The following is a 20,766-nucleotide window of genomic DNA, read 5'->3' as shown; positions in this document are numbered from 1 at the left end:
TGTTTTCTACCATCTCCCAATACTTGGTCCCAAGCAGTTAAAAGTTACTGGATACAAGGGCACGATTTTAAACACATCTCTCTCCTCTCACCAAGCATTTTGCTCTGCTCTGCAACCCCCACTGCCTGCCTCAATGCTCACATCCCCCTCTTCAAAATGACCTGCCTCTCAACTACACACTGCCCAGCTGCTTGACTGCTACGCGAAACTGCCTCCTTCCCGTCCCTACCCACCCCCACAGCCACGTTCATCTTGCCCCAGGACTTTTGCATGTGCTGTCATTGTGCGAAAAGAGAAGCATCCTGAATTCTGTCTGGATTAGATTTCATTTTAGGGCAACTTCTCACAAATCTCCTTGGATTTTCTCAACAATGCGAGGAGACCTTGCTGCACCACACCCATCTCCTCCTAGACCTCTATTATTTTTCCCATCAATTCCTCAGACCCTTCTTTGTCCTAAGCATAAAATCGTGTCTGATCATGACAGGTTATCTCTAGGCACAAAACTGTATCACCTCTTGGCTTCAGTTCCTCCCAATATTACAGAGGCACTACCCAGTTTATCGTGTGTGTGTGTGTGTGTCTGTGTGTCTGTGTGTGTGTGTGTCTGTATGTATGTGTGCTTACAGGTGTCTGTGCACGTGAGTCATGTTGGATGTCACATCTTGAACACTCTCCACCCTCACCTGCACTGAGCCTGAAGTGCACCCATTCAGCTAGCCTCACTTGCCAATGAGACTGAGGAATCCACCTGTCTGTATTTCCCCCACTCTCCCCAAGGGCTGGGGTTATAGGAGCACATGAGCAACCCCAGCTCTTTACACAGGCTCTGGGGATCTGAACTCAGGTCCTCATGCTTATGTGGCGGGCACTTTGCTGACTGAGCCCGCTCCCTGGTCCCAAGCTTATCCACTTGAATTCATCTAGTAAGTCTAGGGGAAAAATAGACACAGTATTTTGTAACTTTCCCAGTCAAGGGGTGGAGACCCTGGTCCTGACGGTGTTATTGGTTTAGGCCAATGGGGCATCAGTAGCAGGAGTGCAGCAGAGGCGTGAGAACGGCTACAGATGGAGGGTCCCCTTTCTGACTGCTGTTGCGATCCAGCTGTCCCACGTCTCGGACTGGATATGGAGATACACAGCTCAGACCATTTGTTTACACTGCTTCTGTTTTATTTTTGACAGTTTCACACTTATATACAAGGTACTGTGTTCTTATTGACTCCTTATCTCCCTCCCATTTTCGCTGACCCCTTCTTTTCCCCAGCGCATCCCCCTCCTGCTTCCATGTCTTTTGTGTGTACGTGTGCAGGTCTTATCCAGTCACAGCTGCTGTGTGTTTACAATTGCAATGGGCATCCCACATCCAGAAGATAGCATGCACAACACTCCTCCATCCTCCAGCTCGTATAATCTTTCTACCCCCCTGGGCCTTGGAGGGAGGATACAGATGCCCTGTTTCAGGCGAAGGACTCAGAACCCACTGTTCCCATCATCCGACCACCAGTTACCAGTCTCTGCATTAACCAAAGGGCACTGTTAGAAGACCTGATCAATTTCGCTGTCCCTGACAATCAGCAGTCCCTGCTTGTGACCTCTCCTCCCAGCCAGCCTACCGGCCACCTCGCTGGACAAGCCAATGCCGCCAAGCACAGAGTCACTCACACCATCCCAGCCCCAACGGCTGACTCCCAGAACAAAGAGCTACAAACCATCCTTGTTTGAAGCCACGGCCTTGGAGGTGGTTTTTGACCCAACACACTGGTTTCACTTCGTGCGGTTTTCTTCATGCTGCAAATCCAGTTCCCTCTTTTAGGTTTTTGTGGTTGTTCATCAATCCTGGGATGAAACCTAAGACCCCAAGCAAGGTCTCCAGAGCCCTTTATAATCCAGAACACCCCAACTGGCACAGCCATATCCACGCACCCTGCTCAGCCCACAGGCTTCTCCTTGCTCCTCAAGAGCCTGACTTGGTCACCTAGCCAGGCCTTTGTCCCTGCCTCTCGCTCTGGTAGAGGAGAGCTCTTTTGGACCCTTCACCTCCTTTCTCAGATCACAGAAGCTTCCTTTGACTGCACTCCCTTTATCCCCACTTCTCGGCCTGAAATGTGTCTTCTGTTTTCCTGGTACCTTGCTGTTTTTTTTTTTTTCTTTGCAAATTCCCCGGTTTGAAACAAAAGATTGCCTTGTGCGGTGACTTGCCTGATCTGTGTAAGAACAGGACGTTTTTATTTTGTGCACAGATGTGGCCCCAAACCCGCAAGGTACCTGTTGCATGGTAACTGTTGGCTGGCTGCTGTTGTTGTTTGAGGTAGGTTACCATGATGGCTAACTGTGTAGCCGTCCCTAGAGAGAAACTGCTGGGGCCCAGATGCTCCCACCTCCGCATTTATTAGCTGTGCGACCTTAAGTAAGCAAGCTAACTTGTCATTCTGTGCCTCAGTTTCCCTGAGGGCTAAAGGTGACAATTCTCTTTCTACGCTGCTGCGTGGACTGTACTCTGTTGTTGTTTCTGGCTGAACAGATGATACCTGTGTGCCTGCAACCACCCACTTGCTCTGTGCCTACAGAGGCTGCCACTGTGGCATTCACACGGGATTCACATCAGCTTCCCCCAAGGCTAGTTTCTCAGCCAACTCTGCCTCCATCTGCAGAGGTGTGGCCTGAAACTCGGAGCAAGCTCCCCTGTGTGTGGCACCTGAGAATGCCCCTGGGCACTGAACTTTGGCTCTGCTTGCAGCCTTGATGTCTCCTCCCTCAAAGTCAAATGTTTGGGGTCACCAGGAGACCTGCCTCCCTGATGGCTGTCACCCTGCCTCCTGTCACCTGATGAGCCAGCCTCGGTTTGGCTGGCATCTGGGGGGTTAACAGGCAACCTTCAAACAATCCCAATGGCAACATCATCTGAGTGAAGAGGGAAAAATATCAAGGGGCCTTAGAACATGTCCAAGTCCTTAGGACCTGGCCTTTTCATTCCTGGATAGAAACGACATACAGTCTAGGTATCCAAAACAAAAAGATTTGTAAATCAAGATGAGAGGTGCAGCGCGCAGGGGTTGGGGGGTGGGGATGGGGTGGGGAAGTGGGTGGGGGGCGTGAAAAGGGGGCAGGAAAGCACAAGGTGAGAGGTGGGGAGGCTCAGAAGAGACAGAAGAAAAGAGTGCCAGGAGACAGACTGGAGACCGCAGGAGACACGCAGTTGCTTGGTCCACCCCAGCAGGACCTAGCTTCGCAGGGCAGGGCCCAGAGCTTAGCTCCCCAGAGCCGCGGGCGCCCCCCCTCCCCCAGCTCCCTTCCACCCTGCGTCGAGAGAGTGTCCTATGCATGCTAATGAGACAGTTGAGGCCAGCTTCCCAGATAATTGTTAAAGTGTTCAGCAACTTACCAGGCTGGGAGTCAGAGGACTGCAGAATGATGGGGGGCACGGCTCCTGGGGTGGGGGCAGCACAGGGCCTGGTCTCCAGGTACCCGGAGCTCACAGGCTGCCAAACGAAGACGGGTTTTCCATTCGGTCAGGCACCAACGCAAAGGTAGGGAGAGCCAGACCAAAAGGCAAAGGAAAGGAGGGGAACCTGCGTGTGTTTTTGTATTTAAATTGTTTTTGAGCCCACGTAGCCCTGGGAGTCACATGCCGCCTCCAACATCACCGGAGCCATCACATGATACAGGTCCCCCATCATGTGATGAGAAAAATCTGCCTAACTTCAGACCCCCCCACCCCCACCTCTGCTCACAGCCTGACAGACGAAGCGCTTCTGGAAGAGGCCCCCACCCCCAAATCAGTGACAGAGGGAGGGATGCAGATAGGGGAGCCTGAGCCCACGCAAGGCTGATCTTGATGCATTGTTAATGCGCCTCTCTCTCCTCAGCCCTGAGACTTGGAGCAGTGCCAGCCTCATTTGAATTCCAGCCTTGAATAACCAAGTGTTGCCACCGCTGCCCCAGCAAATGCAGGGCGCTTGAGCTCACACCATCCTGCCTCGTTCTGGGGAGCCTGACGACTGCCTCCCCTCCCCACAGCTTCCGAAGCTCGTTACCAACTGAGGAGGGGGAAGAAGCGAGGGGGGAGTACTGTGGGGGGAGACCTGTAGAAGAAGGAGCCTCGGCTGCAGTCGAACCTTCTAGTCCTCTTCCCAACCCCTCAGCCGCAGTCTGAGTCAGGTGGGGCCGGCTGGCGCTCTGATTACAATGTCTCCTTTTATACTTGGTTCTGGGACCTCTGTGGGTGGAAACCTTCGTATTCTGTCTTGTCTGTCGCTCTCTACTCATTCCCACTCCCGAATCAAGATACAATCAAATTGTGTTTAAAAATCCGCCGCAGTTTCCTTCCTTTGTGCTCGTTTATTCGCACGCTCAGAGCCTTCGCAGGGCGCCTGTTCAGCTTCAGGTTACACACACACACACACACACACACACACACACACACACACACACACACACACACGAGTGGGGGTGGGACAGAGGCTACAGTGTGGAGCTCTAGCCTTGACAGGCATCTTGTCTGTTAGAGGCACCAGAAACGCAGACAGATGTGGCAGATCCTAAAGCCAGAGCCACACAAACGCAGTACGAAAATTCTCTATTGGCCCAGCCTGAATGCGGCTTCTGCTCCCCCAATCCCACCCCTCCAACCCCAAACTGCTTAACAGAGGAAACTTCCTCTGCTACCCCCCACCCCAATCATCTGCTTTATTTGTTTTTCCTCCTCTACTTCGATTCACACATCAATTGGAGATTTCCCCCTCCTCGGGGGTGTGAACATTGACCTCTGGTTCTCACCCCAGGAAACAAGGAAGCAAACAGGTGGGCTACTCTCCTTGGGGGCAGTGTGACTTTCTGTCACTTGCCAGTTCAGGAGGTTCTGAAGAAGACCAGCCGGTTGGGCAGCAACATCAAAGACCCCCTGAGGAAGGAAGGAGCTTGCTTCCCAGCAGAAGGATTTTTTGTTTTGTTTTCATTTTTTCTAGACAGGGTTTCTCTGTGAAGCTTTGGTGCCTGTCCTAGAACTCCCTCTTTAGCCCAGGCTGGCCTCGAACTCATGGAGATCCTCCTGTCTCTGCGTCCCTAGAGCTGGGTTTAAAGGCATGCGCCACCACCAGCCCAGCTGACCAGAAGTTTTTGTCTACATTGTCCTAGATAACGAGAGCGGGAGAGGTCTGTGGAGAAATGCTGGCTGCCTGTTCTTGCCGGCCTCCCTCGATAAGGACAAGGCAGGTTGTTTTCAACAGACCAGAAAGGGTGCTTTTGGTAGGAGTTGGGGCTGGGTATAAACCTATAGAGTTTTCATGCCTGAATTTGTATGGCTGGCCTCTTCAACATGGAGGACCAAGCCATCAGAGAGAAAGTCTGGGTAAATAGAATTGACACTCTGTTAAATGAGCTCTCAAGAAAGGAGAAAGAAACAGCAGAAAACCAGGGTGCTAGCATGACCATTAGCTGGTCCATCTGAGACTTAGCTCTTGGTGGGAACATGGCTGTCTTAGGGGACAGGGGACATAATTATTAGCAGGAAAAGAAGGTCAAGTCTTGTGCCAGAAGACTTGCACAGCAACGGGAGACCCTTAATTCATTTCCTTGTGTATGTGTGTACACATCTGTGTGTGCCTGCTTGCCTGCTGGTGTGTACGGAGGCCAGCGGTTGCCACTGGATGTCATCTTCGATTGCTCTCCACCTCACTTTCTCATTGAACCTGTAACAGCTCACAGATAGCAAAGGCAAGATGACCAGTATGCCTTAGAGATCTGCCTGTCTCTACCTCCCGAGCTCTAAAATTACAGTGTGTGCTCTACTAACTGGCTTTTCACATGGCTAAGGGATCTGAACTCAGATCCTCATGCTTGTTTGGTAGGTACCTTCCCCTCTGACCCCCAGCATAGTGACTTATACAGTGCTGTGTCTGTAGGACCCAGCCATGACAAGCTCAACAGAAGACTGAGTCTCAGTAGCTGACCCCAAGGCAATACTTGGTTTCCAGAAAGACCACAACCTAAAATCACCCAGGCACCACTCAGGAACTGACCATCCAAAGGAAATTCCTAACATTCCAACCACCTGGTTCTCAGGCCTTCAGACCCCAGCTGAGCTCCGCAGCTGGCTTACCTCAATCTCCAGCTTAACAGCAGCAGGCCGTGGGACTTCTCAGCTTCCCCAACTCTAGGAACCTCTTTCTGTCCCTGCCCAATATTTTACCTGAACTGATTGGGGAGTGGGGAGAAGACTTCCAGGATAATTAAGAACAAAGACCTGTTCTTAAGTAGGTTTGATACTTGAACATAAATAACCTAGGGATAACAAAAATAAGGACTAGGGACTGGAGAGGTGGCTCAGTGGTTAGCAGCCCTGACTGCTCTTCCAGTTGGCCAGGGTTCAGTTCCCACACTACATGGTGGGTTACAAACACGGAGAACTCTAGTTCCAGGGGGATCCAATGCCTTCTGCTGAAATCCATGGGCATCAGCCATGCACATGCTTCACAGACAGTTGTGCAGGCAAAACACTCATATGCATGCAATAAAATAAATAAATGTAAAAATATTTTTAATAAGGAATAATCTGGAGGCATATTCCTTAAATCCAGGTCCCTCAGAATTCCCTTTGGGTGAAGGGCCTGTTACAAATGTGTTTATCATTCAAAGATCATTTAAAAACTGAAGAACACTAGTATACAGAAGAGTGAGAATAGACACATACAAATTTCACATAATAAAAACAATTGCATTGATTGACTATTTTGTTTTGTTTTGTTCTTTGCTTTTCGAGTTAGGGCTTCTCTGTGTAGGTTTGGTGCCTGTCCTGGAACTAGCTCTTGTAGACCAGTCTGGTCTTGAACTCAGAGAGATCCGCCTGCCTCTGTCTCTCCAGTGCTGGGATTAAAGGCGTGCGCTGCCACCGCTGGGCACATTGACTATTTTTTTTAAAATGATGCATTTTGCTGGACAGTGGTGGTGCACAGGTGGATCTCTGTGAGTTCGAGGGTCAGCCTGGTCTACAGAGAGAGAGTTCCAGGACAGGCTCCAAAAGCTACAGAGAAAAACCAAAAAAAGGAGAAACAAGTGCATTTTTTTTATTATTAAAAAGTAAAATAAGTGGAACAAATCATGCCCTTCTGCTGGAAGCAGCCGCAACAACAAACATCAGAGGAAACAAACGGAAGGGCAGCTCTGAGAGCACCGAGCATGAGGCAGAAGGGAAGACTGTGTGCCACCTGACTGTGACTCCCACCCTGGGAAGCTGATGAAGCCAAAGGAAGCAGGTAGGGTTTCAGAGAGTGCTGAGGGAGAGGCACAGGCCGACCTTCAAAGATCTGCAGAGGGCAGCAAACCCCACTCCAAAGGAGCAGAGGGCATAGCAGGAACAGGAGTATCCCTGACCATTACCTCAGAAAAAAAAAACATAGACATGGAATCAAGAATCCTCAGAAGCATCTCTGTGAGTTCGAGACCAGCCTGGTCTACAAGAGCTAGTTCCAGGATAGGCTCCAAAGCCACAGAGAAACCCTGTCTCGAAAAACAAAAAACAAAAAAACAAACAAAAAAAAAAAGAATCCTCAGAAGCCTCAACTGTGGGACCAAACTACTCCTGTATTAAATAACGGGTCCAGGAAACCAAAATGTTTTGAAAGCAAACCTTGAAAGAACTGTAGTGTTCCCAAGCCATTTTACTGCATCTTAAGAAGCAAGCGCAAAGGGGCAGAAGGGCAGCTTAGCGACTAAGAGCACTGGCTGCCCTCCCCAACCTCAAATCGTATAATAGAGAGATAGTAATAGAAGCATTATCATAAAAATAGATATGTTGATCAATGGAATGGAACTGAAGACATAGGTCCACACACCTATGAACACATGATTTTTGATAAAGAAGCCAGAAATAACACTGGAAAAAAAAAAGGATGCGTCTTCCACAAATGATGCTGGTCAAACCGGATGGCTGCATGTAGAAGAATGCAAATGGATCCATACTTCTTCTCACCCTGTGCAAAACTTAACTCCAAATGGATCAGGAACTCAGCATAAGACCAGACACACTGAATATGAAGAGAAAGTAGGGAAATAACCTTGAACTCACTGGCACAGAAAAACACTTTCAGTGTAGAACACTGATAGCACTGGCACTATGTAATAATAATAACAATAACAATAATAAATGGGACCTCATGAAACTGAAAAGTTTCTGTATGGCAAAGTACACTATCATTCACGCAAAATGGCAGCATACAGAATGGGAAAAGATCCTTACCAATTACATACCGGACAGATGATTAATATCTAAAATATATAAAGAACTAAAAATAAAAGATCCCTGGACATCAAGAAAACAACCCAAATTTAAAAAAAAAAAACAAACTGGGATACAGATCTAAACAGAGAATTCTCAAAAAAATGATATACACATGGCCGAAAAACACTTTAAGAAATGTTCAACATCCTTAGTCACCAGTGAAATCAATGCAAACCAAAGCTACTTTGAGAATTTCATGCTACACCAGTCAGAATGACCAAGATCAACAAAACAGATGACAGACAGTTCATACTTGCAAGGATGGAGGGAGGGGTAGAGGGATACTAAACCTTTGCTGGTGGGAGTACAAACTTGTCCAGCCACTATATAAATTACTGTGGAGGTTCCTTAGGAATCTGGGAATGGCTCTACCTCAAGAGCCAGCTATACCACCCTTGAGCATACACACAAAGAACTCTACATCCTACTACAGAGACACTTGCTCAACCATGCTCATTGCAGCTCTGTTCATAATAAATTGAAAACAACCTAGATATCCATCAATGGATAAGTGGATAACGAGAATGTGGTACATTTATACAATGTAATATTATGAAATTCTCAAGGAATTAGGTGAAGCTTGAAAAAAATCATTCTGAGTGAGGTAACCCAGATCCCAAACTAAAATACAGTATCTGCTTACATGCAGACATTAGCTTTTAAGTCTTTGATAAGCAGGCTACAGTCTATATAATCACAGAGATTATGTGTTGAATAAGGGACTAGGGGGAAGGGATGCGTCCTAGGAATGGGAAATAGATGGTTCTGGATGGTTATGTGGGGGACTGGAATGGGAGGATCAAATGGGAGGGGTTGGGTGAAGAGAGGGAGGGAATATGGGGAGACACAGCTAAGATTAAGGGCCATTTGAGAGGGTCATGTGGAAACCTAATACCATAGAAGATTCTGAAAATATATACATACATGGAAGACATCTAAATGGAATCACCAAATAACAAGGGAGACAGAGCTGCAACCAGACATCTCTTGCCATCAAATAAACCTACCAGGGATGGGTTACATCTAATCACACTCTTGGCCAAAAGCTCCCCCCCCCATGGAAACCCCCAAACAACCCAGGCTACTGCTAAGGCTAGTGATTTCTCTCCACAGTCTGATGGTGAGGGCCTGTTGCTGAAGACAATGGCAACATATAACTCATGGAACATGGAGAAATCAGCCTTCACCCCTACTGACTAATGTTTGTGGTACAGGAAGGAACTCTGCACGTGACCAGAGGAGAAAGGCAAACCCCATCTCAGCTAAAAACATATCTGTGATCTGCAATGATGACCCACAAGGTGCAATAGTGGCATGCAGAGTTGTAGGAGTAACCAACCACTCTCTGGTTGGATTTAAGGCCCACTCCATGATATGGAACCCATGCCCAAGACTGCTCAGGAGGCCGAGAACCTGAGACTAAATAGGCCATGGATCTAGGGGAAATCCAAATATTATTGCTAAAGGAACGTAGCAATGAAATGATGGCTGACGTCATTCTGCTATCCACAGAGATCAGCGGCTTGCTCAGCTATCATCAGAGACACTTTCTTTGGCAGTAGATGGCCCACAATGCAACAAGAGAGTACTGACCGTGCAGAGAAGGAGCCACTCTAGGATGCTTGGTCCTAAATAGGACGCCTCCATCAAATCCCTCCCCTTGAGAGTCAGGGAACTCTGCAGAAAAAGTGTAAGAGCCAGTGAGGATGGAACGCACCAAGGAAACAAGGTCTTCTAGACACACATATGAACTCACAGATACTGTGGCACCATGCACAGGGCCTGCCCAGGTCTAAGCCAGATGGGTTTGCAGCACCGAGAGAGTGGGCCTAAGCCCCGATCCTAGCTTCTAACCAAGAAGCTATCTCCAACAGATAACTGCTTACAAAGCAAATACTAGTTTTCTTTAAGTCTCACCGCTAGGTGACAAACCACCCTGCAGGGCAGGCCCTATGCTCAGCTGTAGATAATCTAATGCAAACCAAACTCAGTGGTACTTTTGGAGGTTTTGGTTTGTTTGTTTCATAAAGCTTTGTCTGAACTTTTTTTTAACCTAACAGGTCTTTTGTTTATATGTTATGGTTTCTAATTTTGTTTTATGGGTTTCTGTGTGTGTAAATGTGTTTGTCTCTGCTTCTGTATGTGTTTCTTATACTTTTTCTGTAGCTCCTTTTTCCCCTGTTTGTTTTGTTGTTTTTTGAGACACGGTTTTTCTATATAGCCCCTTGCTGTTGCTCTGTAGACCAGGCTGGCCTCTAACTCACAGAGATTCACCTGCCTCTGCCTCCCAAGTTCTAGGATTACAGGCATGTGCTACCACCACCTGACTTGTTTGTTTGTTTTGTTTGTTTTTATTTATATTATTGTTAGGAATATTTTCTAGCACGAGCTCCCTGCCGAGGCAAAATTCCCAATCAAGCCAAATCAAAACAAGCCAAATTAAGAAATATCCAGGTTTAATGGGAGTTCTGCGTTCTCGGGTGGCCTGAGGGTAACGGGGAAGCCAGGGAAACGCTGTCCTTGGGAGGAAGAAAGGGAGACCACGTGTTGTATTCTTCTTTTGGGAGATCACTTAAATACCCTGGGAGGGGTCAGGATATGGCCTGCTGGGATTTGGAGTCCAGTGGGAGGGGTCAGGATATGGCCTGCTGGGATTTGGAGTCCAGTGGGAGGGGTCAGGATATGGCCTGCTGGGATTTGGAGTCCAGGCCAGGCCTGGGGGCTGGGATAGATGCGAGGGACTGGGGCCCTACACTCCCAACTTGACAATTATTTCATTAATTTTTTTGATGTCTGTTTTCTAATGAGGGAGAGCAACACAGAGTATGGATTTGGGTGGGTGGGAGGTGAAGGATCTGGGAGGAGTTGGGGCAGCAGAACCATAATCTGAATATATTGTATTTAAAAAATCTATTTTCAATTTTAAAAAAAGCACTGGCTGCTCTTACAGAGGCCTTGGGTTTGATTCCCAGCACCCACATGGTGGCTCACGACCATCCATAACTCTAGTTCCAGGGTATCTACTGCCCTCGTCTGAACTCCAAGGGCACCAGGCATACACATAGTACACATGCATATATGCAGGCAGAATACTCATACACACTGAAAAAAAAAAAAAAAGAAGAAGAAGGGAAAAAATTATAGGGACTAGCTAGGGTCAGGACTCCGCTGGTACATTGCTTACCTAGAATATACAAAGACCTGGGTTCCATCTTCAGCATTGCATAAACTAACCGGTGGTAGTGGCACATGCCTATAACCTTGGTTTGGGATTGGAGGCAGGGGGATCAGAAGTTTAAAGTTATCTTTTGATGATCCTGAGTGAGTATGAGGCCACCCCGGATGCAGGAAAGATTTGCCTCACAATAACAAGAAAACAAAACCCAAGGTTTCATCAAAGGAAAATGGAAAATGTCTACCATATAACCTCAAATACAGGCAAGGAGGCTGAAAACGAGGTCTGGGGGTGCTGCCAGGGCAGGTGGCAGAGTGCCACACTTCCCAGGTTGCCAGCCTGGGTCACCTAGGGAATTCTGGGCCAGCCTAGATTCTAAAGTGAAACCCTGTCTCAAAAAACAAACAAACAAAATAAGAAAAAAGAACCCCACAGCAACAAAGAAGTAGAAGCAAGAACAGAAAGACCTGTAAAAGATGAGCTAAGGGAACCACCTGACAGAGGACGCACAGAGAAAGAAGGGCGGAGAAGGGAAAAGGCATTTTGAGCCGGGCCAAAACTCAGCAGCCGAGCCCAGGTGTAACTGGAGATGTTTCAAGAAGGAGGAGGATGGAGAAAATACAGTAATAAATTATACCTAAAAGCCTTCCAAATTTCCGATGAAAACCAGAGATACACAGGCTTAAACGGCTCAACAAATAGCAAGCACAGGAAGCAAAACAAAAATTATCATCAACAGCACCCAAAGCAGCTGGGTATGATGATGCAGGCCCAGAACCCCAGCATTTGGGAAGGGAAGGTAGAGGAATGGGAGCTTGGGGCAAGGTCAGCCTGGGCTTCATAAGAGAATTCCAGGGTATCCACAGTTATTAGACCTTGTCTCCGAGGGGTAGGGGAAGGGCCTCATGAGGGGTGGGAGAGACAGAGGTCATTTTCTTTTTCTTTTTTTTCTTTTTCTTTTTTTTTTTTTTAAAGATTTATTTATTTATTTATTATGTATACAGTGTTTTCCCTACATATATGCTGCAGACCAGAAGAGGGGACCAGATCTCATTACAGATGGTTGTGAGCCACCATGTGGTTGCTGGGAATTGAACTCAGGACCTCTGGAAGAGCAATCAGTGCTCTTAACCTCTGAGCCATCCCTCGAGCCCCAGAGGTCATTTTCATGAGATGGTCATAATAAAAAAAAGGCAAGGTGGGGCTGGGAGCACTTGGGAGATGAAACAGGCAAATCTCTGTGATTCAAGGCTAGCCTAGACTACATAGTGAGTTCTAGGCCAGCCAGGGCAATAAGGTCCTGTCTCAAAACATAGCAAAAGAACAAGCAAGACCCAGGCAAAACCGAGTTTTGGTTGTAAGGATTAGAGGAAGTAAAACACACACCTCTAACTGACCCAGTTCATTCTGTACACAAGTATTTATCAAGATGAAATGGAAACATGTTTATACAGGAGTGCTCATAGCAGCTTTATTTCCAGAGGAGAAGACATAATACCCCAAATGTCCATCATCTGATGACTGGATCGACAGGATGTGAAATTGTAGAAAGCAATTAAATAATGACGCATACATCAGCACAGATGAACCTTGAAAACTGTCCTAAGTCAGCAAAAGTACATGTTGTGTAACTGTCTTTATGTGACATTGTCGGAGCAGGCAAACCGTGGCTTAGGGGTTGTATAGGGCCAGGGTATGGGGTGGGCAGGATGAAGAGCAGGGGGAACGAGAAGGAGAGGCTTTCCTTTGGAGATCAGTAGACTAGAAATCTGAACGCTAATACAGAAATATTAATGTAAACGCAAGCTGGTATAGTCAAATCATTAAATATTGTAAGCCTTTAACCAGGTTAGGGAGGCGACTGACCAAGATTAGGAATGACAGATGACATTACTCCAGACTAAGGTAGTGGTAATCAGAGAACACAGTATAATGGGTGATTTTATGCTAACAAATTTGATAACTTAGATGAAGCATGCAAGCTCCTAAAGAAACAAACAGTAACTCTCCCTTAAGGATAGGTAGCCCTGAGGGCTAGCAAGATAGCTAAGCAGGTCAAGGTGCTTGTGGCCAAGCCTAAGGTTCTGAGTTCAATCCTGGGGACTCTACCTGATAGAATGAGGGAAGTGACTTCCACAGTCACCCTCTGATCTCCACATGTGCGTCATGGGGCACACACTTACACCTACATCCACAATATATAAGCAAATAGAAAGGAAAGAATGGGCAGCCAGCATAATTTGTATGTATTAAAGAAGTTCAAACCGTGGTTCAAATCTTTTCAGCCAGGAAAACCTAAGCGCTGGATGACCTCACTGAGGAATTCCAGGAAATTTCTAAGGAAGAACTATTTCTACATCTATATGGGCTCTCCCAGAGAGCTAGAGAAAGAACTCCCTGGGTCCCTGTGTGAAGACACCATCACTGTTGGAAATCCAGTAGAGACAAAACACAGATCAAAATCCCTGTTGAACTCAGTGGGGAAAAAACTTAATAAAATTTTAGCAAATTGAATCTAGCGATACATGGACAGACTACACAAAATGGCCATGTGGGATTTGTGCCAGCAAATAGGGCTGACTTGGCATTCAAACAGTGTAATTCATCCAGTATGCAGCCAAGACAAAACCCTGTGGAGAGCTCGGTGCACAGTATAGAGACGATCTGACAAAGCCAACATTCACTTCTTTGTTTAAGATTTTTTTTTTAAGTGTGTATGTGTTTCCACCCACAGGTGTGACTGCAGGCATGTGTTGGTGACCAAAGGGGCCAAAGGAAGCATCAGCTCCCCTGGAACTGGAGTTACAGATGGTTGTGTGTTGTGGGATTTCGTACACTGTGTAAACATGTATGGTTGTGATTGGTGTAACAAAAAGCCGGATGGGCAATAGCTTGGCGGGAGAGATAGGCAGGACTCCTGGAGACAGAAGAAGGCAGAGTCACCAGTCAGACGTGGAGAAAGCAGCATGAGCAGTATGGAGAGATGAGGTGACGAGCTATGACACAGAACATAGATGAAAATAAGTGGCTTAATTTAAATTATAAGAGCTAGTGGGGCAAGTCTAAGCTATGGCCGAGCTTTCATGATTGAGTCTCAGTGTCAGGTCATATGGCGGTCTGATGAGAGACTACTACAGTTAGGAGCCGCCATGTGGTGCTGGGGACTGAATGCTCATCCCCTGGAAGAGCAACAAGGAGGTGTCCTCACGTGAGAGGAGATGTTTATTAAAAGGTTCTACTGATATTTTAACTACTGCCTGGGCCCCACTGTCCCAAAGTCAGCACCCTGTGGCTCAGGCTGAGGCGTGGTGGAATTTCCAATCCTGCTGGCACCAGCTCTACTCATCAAATGTAGTTTTTAACTAAGTCTCTATCGTTCTATTTACCAATAAAGACTCAGGAGTCAGATGTTGGGGTGAAAACCTGCTGGCTCAGAGGCTGAGAAGCAACCAGCTGACCTTCCTTTTTGTCTGGAGACCAAGCAAGAGAATATCTCTCCAGACATCCCAAACCAAAAAGACCAAGAAACTCCAAGTCCCTCCTTACTCCTTCCTGTGCCTCTCTCTGTCCGTCTTCCTGGCTCCTCTGTACTCTCCGTGGCTAATTCCTGTCAGCTAGTTGCTGGCTCCACCCCCTCATCCAAGGCTGATTTTAGTAACACAGTCTCGGGTTTCACAGTGTGACCAAATATCCCAGCACAGTCTACAGTTAAACCGTACCCAGTGGCAAAGGCCAAAAGCTTCTCTCCTAGATCAGAACCTAACAAGGAGGTGTGGTGTCATCACAGCCTCTCAACATCATTCTAGCTTAGGCACAGGAAAAAAATATTTTTTTAAAGATTTATTTATTTATTATCTATACAATATTCTGCCTGCATGTATGCCTGTGGGCCAGAAGAGGGCACCCGATCTCATTACAGATGGTTGTGAGCCACCATGTGGTCGCTGGGAATTGAACTCAGGACCTCTGGAAGAGCAGTCAGTGCTCTTAACCTCTGAGCCATTTCACCAGTGCCAGGAAAAAAAAATATTTTTATAAAGATTATATTTCATCTATCTTTCTACCTATCTACCTATCATCTATGTATGTGTGTATGTATGTATGTATGTATGTATGTATGTATGTATGTATGTATGTATGATCTGTCTATAAGTACATGAGAGATCCCTAATGAAAGAAACTGGAGTTAGCAGGTGAGTTTAGTACTGTCTTAGGATCCAAGAACCCTGTTTCCTCACATTGGTGACAAATCAGACATTAAAAAGTTAACAATGGGCTGGAGAGATGGCTCAGAGGTTAAGAGCACTGGCTGCTCTTCCAGAGGACTTGAGTTCAATTCCCAGCAACCATATGGTGGCTCACAACCATCTGTAATTTGATCTGGTTCCCTCTTCTGGCCTGCAAACACAACACTGTATAAATAATAAGTAAATAATAAAAAAAAAAAAGTTAGCAAATACAGTGTGTGGTGCTTTGACAAGGAATGGTTTCTGTGGGGCTTGTATATTTGAATATTTGGTTCCCAGTTGGTGGGCTGTTTAGGAAGGATTAGGAGGTGTGGCCCTGCAGGAAATGTATCAACAGGTATGAGCTTCATGGTTTCGAAGGTGCACGCAGACCCAGCCTTCCTCTCTCCCTCTGCCTCCAGCCTGCAGGAGTTATGATCTCTCAGCTACTGCTCCAGCACGATGCCTATCTGCCTACTACCATATTCCCTGCCAAAATGGCCATGCGCTCACCTCTAAAACTGTAAGCAAACCCCCAGTCAAATGGTTTACAAGCTGCCTTGGTCATGGTGTCTCTTCACAGCACCTTAGTAACTAAGGAACTTGGAAAACTTGAGGATAAAGCGACCACAACGGTCAGCTCCTTTTTTGTGGGAACCTAGCAAACACCGCTGAGGTTCAGGAGAATTAGCATAAGTGGAAAGCTTTAGTGTATTAGATGCTCATTCCCGCCTAATTAACCAATTGGCTCAATGCAATACCAGTTAAAAATCCAGGCTGGGGGTGGTGGCCTCCTTCTGCTACTCTTCCTGTTTCTTTTTGTTTTGTTTTTTGAGACAGGGTCTGTGTCTTAGGGTTTCTATGCTGTGAGGAAACACCTTGACCAAAAACCAAGTTGGGGAGGAAAGGGTTTATTAGGCACTGCTGTTCCTCACGGAAGGAAATCTGGACAGGAACTCAAGCAGGACAGGATCCTGGAGGGCAGGAGCCGATGCAGAGGCCACAGAAAGGAACTGCTTACTGGCTTGCTTCCCATGGCTTGCTCAGGCTGCTTTCTTATAGAAGGCAGGACCACCAGTCCAGGGATGGTGCCACCCACAATGAGGCTTCTTCCTCTCTGATGACTCTAGTTGGTGTCAAGTTGACACACACAACCAGCCAGTAAAACTGACTCCTTGTCAGCTTGACAAACAAACACATCACTATGAAGCCACAACCCTTCCTTTCTTGTTCATCCTCAAGATCTTAAATAACTTTAAAAGTTCCACAGCCTTTACAGATTCAAAGACATTAAATTTTCAGTCCCTTTAAATTAGCCAGTCTCCTTTAAAATCCAAAGTCTTTTAAAATTCAGTCTCTTAAACGTTGGCACCAGTAAAATACTTTTTACTTCAAGAGGGAAAAATCAGGGCACAGTTACAATCAAATCAAAGCAAAAGAAAATTCCAACCGTCCAATATCTGGGATCCACTCACGAGCTTCTGGATTCCTGCAAAGGGTTTGGGTCACTTCTCTGGCTCCTCCCTCTGCAGTACACACAGGTTGTCTTCTAGGCTCTGACTGGCTCCCCTCCACTGCTGCTGCTGTTCTTGCTGTTCATTCTATGGTATTGGCATCTCCAAAACACTGGGGTCTTTCTCTACAATGGAGCTGCACTTTCACCAGTAGCCTCTCATAGGCTCTCCTCACAGTGCCAAACCTCAGCTGCTTCCCACGACCTCTTCACGTCTTCGAAACCAGTACCATCTTGATGACACTTACACATTATCACCAAGTCGGGTGTCCAGCACGAGGTACAACCTTGGCCGCCTCTGGAGCACAGCTTCTCTGTTCTCTCAGGAAACACTTTCCCGATTTCACCTCAGTGATGCTTAATCACTGCTTTGTTTCTTAGCTCCAGCCAACCAGCATCAAGTATCCCAACGAAGCAAATTTGTGCTTTAGTAATTCTGGTGTCTTGCTAATCACAGCTATTTCTTCTGCCCCAGCTAACCAGAACCTCAGGATCTTAGATCAAAATGACAAATGGTCCTGATAGAGTCTTTAAACTTCCATCTGAAACTTTATAAGCCAGGGCTCCCATCCTCTGCACTTCTCTCAATATTCTTATCTTCCATGTTTCCACAGAACATCCCACTGAGGTCTCAACACTCGACGGTTTTTCTAGCTCCAAGTTCCTTCCACAGTCCTCTCCAAAACAGGGTCAGGTCTGTCGCAGCAATACCCCACTGGTACAAACTTGTCTTAGTTAGGGTTCCTATTGCTGTGATGAAACACCATGACCAAAAAACAAGTTGGGGAGGAAAGGGTTTGTTTGGCTTACACTTTGCATTGTTGTTGTTCATCACAGAAGAAATCAGGACAGGAACTCAAACAGGGCAGGATCCTGGAGGCAGGAGCTGATTCAGAGGCCATAGAGGGGAGCTGCTTACTGGCTTGCTTCCCCTGGCCTGCTCAGCCTGCTTTCTTATAGAGCCCAGGACCACCAGCCCAGGGATGGCACCCCATACAATGGCCTGAATCCTCCCCCATTGGTCACTAACTGAGAAAATGCCTTACAGCTGGATCTTGTGGAGGCAGTTCCGCAACTGAGGCTCCTTCCTCTCTGATGACTCTAGCTTGTGTAGATTTACTATGTAGGGTAGGCTAACCTCAGAGTCACAGAGACCTGCCACCTTTGCAGCCCTAGTCCTGGAGTTAAGAACATCTTTCATGCTTAGCTTTTTTTCTTCTTTTCAATTGAAAAATTGTGTACATTTATAAAAGTGGAAATAAACCAAGCAGTCATCAAGAGATGGATTGGTAAGCTAATGTGGTATAACTATACAATGACTATCATTTAACCTTCAAAAGGAAGGTAATCCTGACAGCATGCATATGTGGTAAACTTGAAGACATTATTATAAAGTGAAGTAAGTCAGTTACAAGGAGACAAAAAGCTCCTACTTAAATGAGGTAGCTAAATGGGTGATTTCCAGGAGTTTGGAGGTTGTGGGGGTGACAGATAATGGGAAGAGAGTTTTGCTGGGAACAAGAAAGGTCTGAAATTCAGTGTAGTCTATGTGTGTATGTCAGTGTGAATTTTTTTTTTTTTTTTTTTTTTTTTTGCTTTTTCGAGACAGGGTTTCTCTGTGGTTTTGGAGCCTGTCCTGGAACTAGCTCTGTAGACCAGGCTGGTCTCGAACTCACAGAGATCCGCCTGCCTCTGCCTCCCGAGTGCTGGGATTAAAGGCGTGCACCACCACCGCCCGGCTGTCAGTGTGAATGTTTTTTCAATATTTACTTTTATTTGTGTGTATGTTCCCATATGTGTGTGCAATTCCCTCAGAGGCCAGAAGAGGGAGTCCTGGAACTGGCTTACAGATGGTCGGGAGTTGGCAGACATGGCTGTCGGCAACTGAACTCAGGTCCTCTGAAAGAGCAACAAGCTCTTCCAACCACTGAGCCATCTCTCCATCCTCCCGTGTGAACGTTCAGAAAAACCACTGTGACAGGCAATCTAAAAATGACTAATACGAGAAATCCTGTGTTATACAAATTGCAGTCAAAATATTGAGACATCAATTCATAGAAAAGTAAAGGCTGTGGAAACTAATGATAAAACTTTCAATAAAACTAATTTTGGAGGATAAAAGAATCAATATAGCACAGTGCACATGCAGAGACATGGAAAATAAGGGGGCCAGAGAGTTCACAGAGAGACCGCATGGTCAACAACAAAAGGGGGACCACAACAGGTACAGTAGGGCCTCTAAAGCAAATGGCAACAGCACAGCTAATTTCCATAGGCCAAAGGAGAACTCTGACAAGACATTACATTATTCTCATAAACGTTAACTCAGAAAGAATCATCTGACACTTTCAGGTTCATTTTCTGAGAACAGCATGATCCTGATACCAGATAACAGCAGTACAGAAAACCAGAAACCAGGATCGCTATAGATGGGAAAATTACCAGCAAACTGAATTCAGTAACATGGAGAAAACTATACACAAGTGGGATTTATCCAGAAATGTAGAGTTAGATTAATATAAGAAAGCAAATGAATACAATACTCTCTGCTAACAAAATAAGGGTAAAACCCTCATAACCATGTCAAAACCTGCAGGAAAAGCCTTTGATTGATTCCAACATCATTCCATAGAGCAAATACTTAATAAATGAAGAGTAAAAAGTATTATTTTCCTAAAATTTTAATTTTATTTTGATGTGCATGAGCATTTTGTCTGCATGTATATCTGTGCCCCATTTGTTCATATCTCTTGGGACTGAAGTTAGAGAGGGGAGTGGGCCACCATGTGTGTGCTGGAGTTGAACCTAGGTCCCCCAAACTGCAGAGATGGCACTTTAAACTCAGGGAAGCTTTTATAAGGAAAAATCCTGTCGTGTTCAGGGACATTGACAGACAGATGGCCAGTCAGAAGAGGGATCTGTTGCCAAGGGTGACTATCTGAGCTGCATCTTTGGAACCCACATGATAGAAAGAGAGAACTGACTTCTGAAAATTTTCCTTTGATTCACCATGTGAGCTCAGGGCACATGTATGCACACACGTGAACACACACACACACACGAATTTTTTTTACATAATTTATTTGAGTTTATTTTATGTGCATTGGTGTGAATGTGTCAGATCCTTTGGGACTGGAGCTACAGACAGCTGTGAAGTGCCATGTGGGTTCTGGGAATTGAGCCCAGCTCCTCTGGAAGGACAGCCAGTGCTCTTAACCACTGAGCTATCTCTCCAGCACCACGAAATTTTTAAAAGCTAAAAGTAAAATGAAACTTTAAAAGTCACTCAATTTACAGTGGTATCAAAAGTAAAATCTCAGCTATTGTTTTTTCAGAAATAGACAAAATGAACCTAAAATTTTATTGAAATAGGAGGGACTAAGAATAACCAAAACGATCGTTAAATTTTTTTTTTTTTTTTGAGACAAAATTTGGTTTTGGGTTTCGAGCCTGGAACTAGCTCTTTTAGCCTGATCTGGTTCCTAACTCATTAGTTCCTGCTTCCATAGTTATCATAACACTAATGCCACTTTCCTCAAGTCACTAATCTTTTAATTTTTTTTTTTTTTTTTTT

General features: G+C 45.9%; 1 protein-coding gene and 1 pseudogene across 4 annotated transcripts in view; one reads left to right on the top strand and one right to left on the bottom strand.

Annotated features, from left to right (window-relative positions):
• Window positions 1–3,666, bottom strand: part of Tnrc6a (trinucleotide repeat containing 6A) — a 170,611-nt gene extending 166,945 nt beyond the window's left edge. For 2 of the 4 annotated variants that reach the window (XM_026778200.1, XM_026778198.1), the window contains exon 1: window positions 3,386–3,666. The gene's annotated coding sequence lies outside the window, so the exon portion shown is untranslated. The remainder of the gene's footprint in view (window positions 1–3,385) is intronic. The other 2 variants (XM_026778196.1, XM_026778197.1) reach the window with 1 other exon arrangement.
• Window positions 3,667–5,317: 1,651 nt separating this feature from the next.
• LOC101982773 overlaps window positions 5,318–20,766 on the top strand; it is a 16,703-nt pseudogene continuing 1,254 nt past the window's right edge.

The sequence above is a fragment of the Microtus ochrogaster genome, unplaced genomic scaffold (genome assembly GCF_000317375.1).
Source record: "Microtus ochrogaster isolate Prairie Vole_2 unplaced genomic scaffold, MicOch1.0 UNK111, whole genome shotgun sequence".
Classification (NCBI taxonomy): domain Eukaryota; kingdom Metazoa; phylum Chordata; class Mammalia; order Rodentia; family Cricetidae; genus Microtus; species Microtus ochrogaster.
The sequence above is the reverse complement of the archived record's forward strand: the minus strand, read 5'-3'. Positions and strand labels throughout refer to the sequence as shown.